Raw genomic sequence first — 13,123 nt, 5'->3', positions numbered from 1 at the left:
GCCGTGGGAACGCCACCACCCTCTAGGATCAAAAGGCGCAGATGCAGCGCCTAAACGGTGGGAGGTGAGTAGATCAGACCCACCACCAAGTGGTCAAAGACCGAAATCCCATTAGCTGCATCCATGGCCGAAAATAGCCGAAAATAAATATGCGCCGAATATTTGTTGACTTTATAAGTACTTCTAAGCACCAATATTTGATTACTTCCTCCGCGTCATCGAAATTGTCGCAGTTTGACTAGTGACTTGTCACTTGTTACTGCAAACTCCACAAGCTAAGCCATTCAAAACTTATTACACAGTATGATAGTCTGAAGACTAGAGTAACGTTCCAGGACAGTTGGACTGAGAGTTTTCATGCAGAGATGAAGTCTTCGTCGTCGCTGATGTCAATGGATGCAAAAATTTCGTTCCGAAATATTTCAAGGAAGGTTGAAAGTTGGTCGCGCCTCATCTCAAACGCTTTGACTTTCTCCACAGGACAAGAGCTGCTATGCTTGTCGTCTGCTAGCTCTGGATGATTTCTACTTCACCACCAACGAAGCCTAGTAAGAATACACGATCGTTGCGAAGTCGGTTGATTACCGTCGGCGAAATCACCTCGATCTTGAAATGAACTTTTTTAGCCGTGGCAGGCCCATTTATTTTAGCTGTGTGGTCACAGCTCCTGCAGGTAAGTGTACTATCACTCACGTCCAGCGCGCCCTCTTTTTCAGCATCACTGCCCGGCCCTGATTCAGTGGTATACCATGGTACGGCACCTGCGCGTGCATCACTAGCACTACGTGTAGAGTCTACACGGCTCTTGCCGGTACAATCATGTACTGAGTGTCTCGGCCAGAGCGACAAATTTTATCGCTGTTGCAGGGGTTTAGTTTGCTGACCCCTCGATGTTTCTCCAAGCGCTGCCACTTACTCCACGAAGTCATACTCACCCCAACTAAGGTAAAACAGTGATGAGGCTTGAGTGAATGGCCATAAGCACGAGAAATGTGCGGGCTGCAACGCCTGACTGATCTCACCGAGTCGAAATTACCGTCGCAGCGACATCAGCGAAGAAATTGCGTCTAGTTCAAAAATTCCAGCTTGCAATAACAGAAAATAGAACTTTGCCGTCACCCTATACTGATGACCATCGTCTATGTCCAATTCCTTGCCTCTGGTACGAGTGCTGGTAAGTAAATACCCCGTTTTATATCAAAAGTCAAACTGCGACAATTTCGATGACGCGGAGGAAGTACAATCTAATGCCAGATTGAGTATTCTATTATCATAGTTGTACAGTGCTAACACCCACTTTCAGCAAGATTCACAGCACGTTTAAGCACACAACATTTTGGCATATAGCTCGTCTTCACTGCAGCATGCTATGTATAGCAGCTCTTTTACGTGACCTGAAATCCTGATCGAGTACTTGTATTGTCACCTGATGAAAGAGAACTGCTGTCATTTGCCAGTTACCACATTTGCGTTGTTCTTGATATTACCCCACATTAGCAAATAGATACACACATGTTCGGTTAGGTCTGGATAACCACTCAATTTCAGTTAGCATTGGGCAGTTTGTTGGTTGCTGGTTGGTGGATCTGACCTATCCTCCCCCACCGTTTAGGAGCCGCATCTGACGCCTGATCATGGGGTGGTGGCGTCCCACGGAAGCGGAAAGGTGGTTCTTGACCAGGGAGTTGTACGACTCCTTGTTCTTGACCTGCCCGGTAAGCGAACCCGTCGAATTTATTTTATTTTATTTTATTGGGCAGTTTGTTACATAATTCACAATTTGCCAGTTGGCATTTTAACATTGATATGTCAGAATTTCAGGAAATGGTTGGAATGCCCATGAAAACTGGACAAGCACATGCATTAATACAGGTCTCTGCATCCATGAAGGGCCATAGGAATTAATTGTTCTATGCTACCAGTTTTCGCTTCGAGCGGAATGAAAATGCGAGGCAGCCAGTCTTCGCCAACCTCCGCAAACGCGATTCTCGACATACGGAAATGTTCTAAAGGGCATAGGCTGATACTGTGACCTCGGCATAGCTAAAAGCATTCACCAAGGACAAACACTGGAAAGATGCACTCACCTCTCTTCTCCTAATTGCAAAGTATTTGCTATTTTTCTCCCGTACGTTTCCTGGTTATGGGGCTTGTAAATCTACGCCGTGTTTGGCCGCTCCTTCATCATGATTATCGTTGGGGCACTCAGAAACGCACGGGAGAAAAATGGCAAATACTCGTACCGACAGTCTTTGCAAGGCGAAGATTACAAATTGACATGAGCGGGTGGCACGAGGGTAACATGGATGCAGCTAATGGGATTTCGGTCTTTGACCACTTGGTGGTGGGTCTGATCTACTCACCTCCCACCGTTTAGGCGCTGCATCTGCGCCTTTGATCCTAGAGGGTGATGGCGTTCCCACGGCGGATGCGGAAAACTCGGCTTCCAGCCGAGTCTCACGCGAACCGTGAAATTTATTTATTTATGAGCGGGTGTGGGTGATACTCGAGCTCAAAAAAACAAACATTCAACAGTCGTTTCCGGAGCTGCGCAAAACTTGCGCCAGATTCCCAAGTGCATGCATGCGAGCGTTTATTTGCTACCCTCCTTCTGATTTCGGGGATGGGTAGGCACGCCATTCAATGCCCTTTCCGGGTATTACCGAACAAATGCAATCTAAACAGAAGCCCAGCTAGCTGTGCTAAAAGAGGCATGTCTACAGTAAGGGTTAAAGTTAAAGCACGTCTTTGAGATACCCGGCGACGAGAGCAGAGACCAGAATGGAAACTACAGAGAGACAAATGGGAGAGGAGGGGAGGCAGAAAGACAGATAAGCAGACAAATACACAAACAGAGAAACAGGCCTACTGGCAGACAGGTACACATGCAGACAGAAGACAGCAGACAAACGAACAGAGGGACGATTGGACAGACGGGCGGGCGGGCGGGCGGGCGGACGGACGGACGGACGGACGGACGGACGGACGGACGGACGGACGGACGGACGGACGGACGGGCGGGCGGGCGGGCGGACGGACGGACGGACGGACGGACGGACGGACGGACGGACGGACGGACGGACGGACGGACGGACGGACGGACGGACGGACGGACGGACGGACGGACGGACGGACGGACGGACGGACGGACGGACGGACGGACGGACGGACGGACGGACGGACGGACGGACGGACGGACGGACGGACGGACGGACGGACGGACGGACGGACGGACGGACGGACGGACGGACGGACGGACGGACGGACGGACGGACGGACGGACGGACGGACGGACGGACGGACGGACGGAATAGTGGTAGCGACATCGGCGATACTTTGAAAGGCAGGTTCGATGTGCTTCTTGTGTGCTCTGGATAGCAGGCGTGAGTCAGTCAAGTATCAGGTTGGTGGATAAAAACATGAGCTCCAGTGTGTTACCCACTGACTTCCTTATAATAGAGATCTGGTTTGAATGAATTCTATGTGATTTTGTCAAATGAAACCAGAGTGCATTATACTCGACAGCAGGTCTACAAAATAGTGGTGGCTAAGGCCGCACCGAACAAGTCTTTTGCTTCGGGCAACATGGCCAGAAAAATACCAGTCGGTCGGAGGCTTTCTATTTTTTGCTTACATCTTTATACACGCCAGATCTCTTTGCCAAAATTACTAGAATGCACATGTGTATACAGTACAGATCCTGGATATAAACTGTTTGGTCCATAAAGCAGGCGTACATAGCATTCTCAATCCAAAACGTAAATATCTAGCCAGAGCCAGAGCCAGGAAGGAAGGGCCTTGGGCATGGCACACTGCGAAGTGTGTGAACGTACACTGGTACATGTATTATGTGCAGTGGCGGATTTAGAGGGGGGCACGTGCTCCCCCCCCCTTTAGAAGCGCCGGCCGACTTTTTTTTTTACTGATCTCGATCGAAACCGAGCTCGCACGCACTTCCTGTGTAGATGACAAGGCCCAGTCGCTGTACTGCATGCACTGTACACATTCATGCACTGGTTCACCGGGTCCGTAGATCGATACGCGGTACGCGTGTACTGAACTTGTGAAATGTTAACTCTCGTCGCGTCGATCTGTATTCCGCGATCCGCGATCCGTGCGCACCAGAACTATGGTTTTGGTCTAGTACTGCACTGTACTCGTAGTACGAAAACAAAGACGGTACAAGTGCAAGTACACAGTCCAAAACTTCGCATGGCAATGCGTAGATTTTCCTGCCCTTGCCTTGCAAACTTCACTTGCCTTGGCGTTCCAGAACCTCGTTGTTGTTTTACAGCAGTTCGAAAATGAAGAGAAGGAAGCAACTTACCTTGTTTGATTCGCTGCCACCTGCGAAGGAAGCTAGGACAGCTGCTAGTGGATGTGTCGCTCGTGAGGATGTTGTAAATGTCGTAGAGTCCAGTCCCCCCACGGAGCAGATCGCAGCGTCGTCAGCCGAGGACATGGATTGTCAGGATGCAGTTGAACTGGAAGTGATGGAGGACGATGACAGTTCGAACCAACAAGTTATCACCGAGTCTCCAGTTGCCGGTGAGAGTGAGAGTCGTACTTTGAGTGGTAGTGTACAAGTCGAAGAGACACCGCCAGCTGTGCCCCCCCCCCCCTTGTTTCGAATCCTGGATCCGCCACTGTTATGTGCATGAATTATTCGCTTCAGTGTCTGAAGTCTGAAGTGTGGATTTTCAGACGAAAACATCACTCACGTATGGCATGACTGCGTAAAAAGCAAAAATGCGATCAAAACATCACTTGGACGGGTTTCCCGAAACGAAGGACTTTTTTGGTGCAGCCTAACCATTATAATCTACTTTTAATCTTGGAGCACACTTTTGCACCACCCTATAGAGATAATGGGAAGAGATGAGTTTGTCTTTGACATAAAACAGGACTGATATGGGATTGCAGGGCAAAATCGGGCTCCGATAAATCTCAAATCATTAATGCAACGCCATTTCCATTAGCTTTAAAAAAATGTACGATGATGTTCTAGGTAAATAAAAACTTAGAGAGGGTTCTAAGCTGGCTTCGGGTGTGAATACAAGTACATGTGTGTATGTGTGCGCGTGTGCATGCGTACATGTAAGCAGGCAGTCAAGGGCATACACATCTGTGTGTGTGTGTGTGTGTGTGTGTGTTTGTGTGTGTGTGTGTGTGTGTGTTTGTGTGTGTGTGTGTGTGTGTTTGTGTGTGTGTGTGTGTTTGTGTGTGTGTGTGTGTGTGTGTTTGTGTGTTTGTGTGTGTGTGTGTGTATGTGTGTGTGTGTATGTGTGTGTGTGTGTGTGTTTGTGTGCGTGTGCGTGTGTGTGCGTGTGCGCGTGTGTGTTCGCGTTTGTGTGTGTGTGTGTGTGTGTGTGTGTGTGTGTGTGTGTGTGTGTGCGCGTGTGTGTGTGTGCGTGTGTGTGCATGCGTGTGTATGTGTGTGTGTGTGCTGTTGGTCATTGAGTAACCAACTGTTTGCCATTACACATCTTGTCACCACAATGAGTACTTAATTGTGTGTTTCTTTGTTGTTTTTCTCCCCTATACACAACTGTGCTGCTTTGCTTGTAGGAAACACATACACAAGAAAGAGACCGTGTTGTTGTGAGTGAATTCTTTTGTTCAGAATGGTTTAATATTTTCACTTGATTATACCGTTTAATGTTATTTTGAATGCTATGACAAATTTTAAATCTGTTGGTGCACTTGAAATATTTTATGGAATAATGACAGTGACATAGCATGGTGCATGTACATAGGACAACTTGCAGTCTTTAAAAGACACTGTCCTGCAGTTTAAGCCGCATCAACACATATGGGGAAGGAAAGGCTGAAAGAGTTAATCGAAATTCTATTATCATCTTGTACAGTGCAACCACCCACTATCAGCAAGATTCACACCAAATTGAAACCGTGACGACACAACACATTGGCACAAAGCTCCTCATCATTGCTGCATGCTATGTATAGCTGCTCTTTTGCATGATCTGAATTCCTGATTACTTGTATTGTTACCTGATGATGTAGAACTGTTGTCATTTGCCAGTTACCGTATTTTCGGGCACAAAAGGGCATGTGTTTTTTTCGGAATACAGTAGAACTCACTTGTTACTTACCCGGGTGGAACATACGCCTGCTTAGTACGGTCCTTTTTTCGTTGCCTGGATTTTACAGCCATAAGCTCAAATGCAAATCTGTGGGAGATGATGTACAGTGAAGCCTGTCTAAGACGACCGCTCAAGGAACCTTCGAAACGTGGTCTCTGTTACCAGGTGGTCTTCTTATCCAGGGTCGTTTGACTGGAAATAGCATCCCTTGGTCCTGGTTGCAGTGGTCGTTTAGGACAGGTGGTCGCCTTATCCGAGTGGTTGCCTTGACAGGTGTTACTACACTGTGATAAGACCCCACAACTCGTGTATGTCCGACTTTTCGTTAGCTCCTGACTTGAGCTGGCCTCATGTACTGCAATCATACAATTTGGCGTTTTCGTGGTGTTTTCAAGCATGTGTACACATGGCAGGTTAGCTTCATAGATACTTCAGTGGCAACTCACGTATATTTCTGAGTGCAATAAATACTTTCGAGCATTTTGCATACAGTAGAATGCCGATTATCTGGACGCCTGCTGGTTCGCGACAATAAAAAAAAACTAGCAGCTTTTCGAGGTTTATGCTGATCTTTCCCACTCGGAGCATCATTCCAGTGATGCACAAGATGTATTACGACAGGTTGGAGAAAATGTGTAACGATGATGCTAGAGTGCACCTAGTTCCTGTTGTACTGACAGCGAGAATAAAAAAAACATGTGGGAATATGCTTGTTTTAGATAGATGTTTGACTGCTTCCTAATCCGAAAATTCTTCTCATCCAAAACTCCTTGAGACAGTCTGTGCCCTGAGGAATGTTGATAATCGGCACGCTACTGTACTGCACATGTATCCTAGCGGTTGGTCTGCATCAGCCAAGAAGTAAGTCCAGTCAACTTTGCGTATAACGACACTCGGCCGGGCAACAGAGAAAAGTATCCTTATTCGCAAAGTGTCGTTATACCCAAAGTCTCATTATATGTATACAGGTAGAATGGACTTTGCTCTGGGCATGGAAGTTCTGTCGTTATTCGCGAATTGTCGTTATGCCCGCAGTCGTTATTAGCAAAGTGGACTGTACCTTGGATATTAACTACCGGTACCCCATATTCGGAATTAGGCACACACCATGTATCTCAAAGCCATTTCTCCCCATATTCGGAATTAGGCACACACCATGAATCTCAAAGCCATTTCTCCCCATATTCGGAATTAGGCACACACCATGTATCTCAAAGCCATTTCTCCCCATATTCGGAATTAGGCACACACCCTGCATCTCAAAGCCATTTCTCCCCATATTCGGAAATAGGCACACACCATGTATCTCAAAGCCATTTCTATCAGTTAACCCTTTCAGTGCCAGGCCAGATGTACGCTGTTGGCCGGGCCATTTTCATAAAAATCAGATTTTTTTCAAAATAGTCGTATCAACTCAAACCGACTTGTTGTCCTGCGCTGGCGTAGCTTGTGCTGCTGCGCCCTGCTCAAACTCGACATCGATATCTCCGATATCCTGAGGGCCGTCCAAGGCGACCACGGCAGTAGGTACGACATCGACCACGGCGGACTTGTCCGCGAAATTTGTTCCGTCACGATCGCGAACGGCGATGTCCGCATTCGAGTCGTCACCTTCACTATCTCAGCTCCAGTCATCAATGTCCGAGTCCATGATGGACTGGAGCACCTCTTCAGCCGATATGCGGCGACTTGCCGTGTCTGGGTGACAGCTAGAAAAACCTAAAATACGTTCCGTCAATCTAATTGTTTCTGAATTGAAATATGTTTTTCGCCCGAGCGCTCTGAATGTATGCTCCCGCGCCCTTACTTACTCAAACACGGCGAGTGAGGTCTTATTCATCAGGAGAAAACCCCTAGTTTCCCCTCGCAGAGCCACAATCGGCCAAGCTAGATTGTAGTGCATGGCCGGTGAGATATAGTAGTGCGCACTTCGAGGACGAGATATCTCGTCCTTGGCCAATCGCGTGGGGGTCTGTAGGACGAGTTATCTCGTGTTTGGCACTTTAAAAAGGGTTAAAAAACACATGGTGACCTAGGTAAGAACAAAGCATAGAGAGGGCCCTGAGCTGGCTTCGGATGTATGTGCGTGTGTGCATGTGCATGTGTGCATGTGTGCATGCATGAATTTGTGCACGCATGAATTTGTGCATGCATGTTTGTGCATGACTGTACAGATCCGTGCATACATTATATGCGTTTGTGTATGTGTGTGTGTGGTCCGTCATTGCGTAACCGATTGGCTGTTGTCACACATGACTGATCACGTGACCACAATGAGCACATGACTGAGTGTTTCTTCTGTTTTTCTTCTCTGCTCTTTATATCTTCGCTGTTTTTCTTGCAGACATGTTTTTTCGAAAATCAAATACGCAAAAAGGTGAGTAATCTTATCCTTAGAAAGGAAAAGGACATATGGAAACGAGTTAAGAGTAACTCTCCACCTTTCTACTTTTATTATTGGCTCAATACCAGAGTTTCAAATCTTATCCTTGACAAAATTTAATTGATCCACTTGATTATACCACTTCATGTTACTTTGAAGGTTTTGGCAAATTTCAAAATTTAATATGAGCCCCAGCCAGCAGAAACCTGAACATGTGTAATTTTTTCAAAAATTATTTTTTCCCTCCAAATTGTTTCTACACTATTAATCATTCAAGTTATCAAGTTTGATGACAATCTGATAAGCGAAAGCATGGAAAATAGAGTTTGAAGTCACACAGGTCAAGATTCCGTACAGTTGGCGCAGCATCCATGCCTAGTGATTCCATGCAAGTTGATCCTACAGTTTCTGATTGTGATGTGGAACAGGTACATGTAAGTAAATAGAATGCAAATCAGGCTTGCCCTCTTGGTGCTGCAGGCATGAGTTGTTCAGAAGTGTGACGATATTCCGTATACATCACTACCTTCTTTACAACACCAGAGTGCAAAACGATGATTGGTGGCTGGCCTTCCAAATTGTGTTCAGGGACCTCTGTGCTGGTAGTTTGAGCGTTGTGACAAAGCTTGCCATACTGATAGATGTGCTCACCAATACCACAGACATCCACTCTCTTGCACACTTTCACTCAGACCATGATTTCAGCATAATTGTATTTCAATGATATGAGCGAATACTCGCGTTTTGTAGCACGTGAAGATGTTGCCCGAAAGCGTTCAGCCGGTTTGAGTTTTTAGGTATCCCCTTTCTCAGCACAGGCAGCAGCCAGCTTGGCGTCATCTGGCAAGGTAGAGTACTGATAATACTACGCTCTGTTTTGCGCCGTGAGAAGCCCTCCATCAGTGTCTGCAGCATCATTGTTGTCGATGTAGAAATACGGATCGCTCAGCGGGACGACATTCTGCTTCTCCTCGCAGTCGCTATTACTCCAGCACTGACTATCGTCGCCACCAGTATCCAGTGTCGATTTTATGAGGGCTCCTCGTTGCTATGCATATGAGACTCGCCACTGCTGGACAAGCTCAGCAAGATCGCCACCAAACAAATAATTCCGATCGCGAACTAACTTTCAGCGCCGCTCCGTACAGGGAGTCTCGCGCTGACAACTCTGGACCTAAGTCTTTGTCGCGACACCTGTCGCCATCGCTGTGTCTAAACTCAACCTCCGTGTGACGAGCTCTCACCTAGCGCTAAAATCAATTGACCAGAGACATTTGAAGACACTTGAAACTCCTTTGACAACAAAGACACCCACTCGATCGAAAAAGAATCTTCAAAAGCCAGCTCACTGCGCGTCCCCAACTTTGACGTCACATTTTGATGATTGATATCAAGTACACAAGTGCTGGTTTTCGCTGGCCGGGGCTCATATGTTAGTAAACAATGATACTTATGTAAGTATACCCGTTTTAAAAAGAATTGGAAATGGAGGAACGATAGTGACATAATATATTTATTCCCGCAGTTATGCAAAAGGCGTTACTTCAGTAACGTCTAGCGCTAGCCAGGGTCCACACCGCTTTAATTCCGTGTTTGTTTGTTTATTTGTTTGTTTGTGTCGTCGGCATGCCTGGCGATATCCCGTACCTGTTCCGTATCGTACCGTACCGTACCATCAAATCATCTGGCCACAATATTCAAAGAGGGCTTTCAAATGCAAGATCATAACATGAAGCAACTTGAAAGAATGAGTATGAATGCGAAGTGTGTCGGGGGAATGTATGCAGGGCGATAGTGCGGGTTTGAATCCCAGGTTATGTCTTTTAAAAAAAGAGAGAAATGTAACATGTATAACATCTCTATGCTTTTTTTTCCTAGGTCATCAAAGTGGTAGACGGTAATAACATGCACGATGAGCTAGGCAAAAAAGCATAGCGTAGGGCCCTGAGCTTCCAAGCTCTCTTGTCTGTTTTCTGACGATCGCTTGATGCGTGAAACTCAGAGTTAAAACACTTTCTCTGTCCTCTTATTGTTTTTTAGTATATTTATCTTGGAAAACATGCACTCTTAAACCTGTCAGTGCCAATAACAATAATAATGCCTCCTGAAACAAACACCCTGAATGTCCAATGACATGATGACTCGTCACGGACACGGAGCATATGGAAACGAGCATAAACCATTGTACAATCGGCTATAACTTCGGTTGTTACTACTTCAAATTCAACATTAAAATTTTGGTGGTGCATTGGAAACTAAATCATTAAAAAAATGGCAGACAGCGCTACAGAAACCAGACAAATAATAATGTAACTCAAAATAAATAGAAGGAAAATAATAACCGGTCAAGCGCTAAACATAAACAGAAGAAAATGAATTCATAAGCCAATACGCGCTAAACTGCGCTTAAAATATAATGCAGGGAGGAAAACCGGAATCCGTGAAAATTATAACATACAAAATGATACAGAGAAAGGGGAAGGCAGGGGGGAACAGACAGGTTGCCTACAGATGACACTCGGAGACAGCAAGTGTGGCATGAGGGCCATATCTGCTCGAATTGTGGCGATGCCCATGACGGCATGCCACAGCCGCCTTCACTACAGCAAAGGACAGCTGGGCTCTAATCAAAGCCATTGCCACAGAGAAAGGCTCACTGTTCTTCTCGGACTTTGCCTCCAATGCAGCCAAAGAGGGTGGAGGCTGCCTTCCCTTGGCCACCAGTTGTACTGAATACAACTGGGATGAAGGAAGCGTGTTCTACGTTGAGAATGCGACTCTCGTAACTCCTCCTTTTCTCCTCTTCCTGCTTTCTGTCGCTGCCAGCGATTGTTGGTTTCCGATTCAAAGGGGCAAATGGGTTGAAAACCCGGACTTCTAGAAAGGTCCTCTCAAACCGTCCACCATATAGACCGTGGGCAACTTCATCCAGCCGAGCTTGTTCTGCCGTGATGGTGGACCGCAGCAGAAAACGCTCACCGGTCAAAGGCTGGAGGTGCGGCTCAACAGTCATGAACATACAACTTAAATGCCAGACATCAGATGCAGCTAGGGGAGGAACGCACAACCTGAATCGTGGCAGTGGTTTCGAGGTTTAGGGATCTCCGCCGACCTAGGGCCTTGACTTCATGGACTAGACGCACCAAGAGTGGGCGCGGTAGGTAGAGCGAGAGAGAGAGAGAGATAGAGATAGATAGATAGATAGAGAGAGAGAGAGAGAGAGAGAGAGAGAGAGAGAGAGAGAGATAGGGAGGGAGAGAGAGAGAGAGAGAGAGAGAGAGAGAGAGAGAGAGAGAGAGAGCGAGGGAGAGAGAGAAAGAGAGAGAGAGCGAGGGAGAGAGAGAGAGAGGGAGAGAGAGAGGGAGAGAAAGAGATAGAGATAGAGAGAGAGAGAGGAGAGAGAGAGAGAGAGAGAGAGAGAGAGAGGGAGGGAGAGAGAGGTTGCGAAATTGTTGAAAGTAAAAGAAAAGGAACTTTGAAAATATGAGATGATTGGTGAGTTGATTGCAGCCTCAGCTATTTGGCCAGAAAAGTCATAATTGTTACAGTAGGCCAGCTAATACATGAACAAGGGAGCTACTGTGCCCCAAAATAGAGCGAGGGAGAGTATATAAGCTAGCGAAAAAAGACACTGTCTCAGACGCGGTGTGTGCACTATGGCTGAGGTGGGTGTGAGAGGTCTGCTAGAGGCTCTCAGTCGCCCAGCTCCAGTGGTGCAGCTGGAGGTGACGGTGGACATGGCACTTAAAGGCTAGCAGGCCCTCCAGCTGTGGGGTCTCAGCAGCATGCTTTGGGGAAGAGCATTCCATGTCTACACAGCGCGTTGGCAGGAAATGCGCGAAGACAGCTGTTTCGCGTGCCTGCTGGGAGGTTAATTGATAGCTGGTTTGGGTGCGTAGGCTGAGCAGACACGTGGGTGGGCTGTATGTCCTGAGGTTGACGTTGGGCACCAGGGGGGGGGGGGGGGGGGGGGAGGATCTTCTTTAGCGGGCGGTCCGCATCCAGGCAGAATAGCTTGTACAAGTATGCAAGCGAAGCCACTGTCCGCCGAGGATGTGGATGGCTCGTCGCTGGATCTGGTCTAGCTAGGCCATGTGTGAGGGTGGCGCACCAATCCAGACCAGGGGACAGTACTCCAGCACAGGGCGGACAAACCCATTGTAGACTTGGAGTCGGCCAGGGGGCTCTAGGATAGCAGAGGCCTTCCGCAGGAAGCCTAGGTGTTGCTGTGCTCTGGAGCGGATTGTGCGGATGTGCTGCACATATGTCAGCTGGGAATCAAAGGTGACCCCCAGGAGCTTCAGGTGGCCTGCTTCGCTGACTGGCATAGCGTCGAAGGTGGTTTCCGGGAGCTGCCTAGGCTGGCGACGATGTGCGATTGTCATGGCTTGGGTCTTGCAGGGCTCAAACTTGATTTTCCACTCCACGCCCCAGCGGGACAGTGCATCCACACCCTGTTGCATGATAGCAGAGCTGGCAGGTATGGACACTCTGAAGGTGATGAAGTTGAAGAGCGTAGTGTCGTCGGCATATGCTGCGAGGTCCATTTCAGGACTACACAGAGGGAGATGGTCCTCGGCGTCACTTGTGTGCAGGATGAAAAGTGTCGGTCCCAGGATGCTGCCCTGGGGGACGC

The sequence above is a fragment of the Sycon ciliatum genome, chromosome 13 (genome assembly GCF_964019385.1).
Source record: "Sycon ciliatum chromosome 13, ocSycCili1.1, whole genome shotgun sequence".
Classification (NCBI taxonomy): Eukaryota; Metazoa; Porifera; class Calcarea; order Leucosolenida; family Sycettidae; genus Sycon; species Sycon ciliatum.
The sequence above is the reverse complement of the archived record's forward strand: the minus strand, read 5'-3'. Positions refer to the sequence as shown.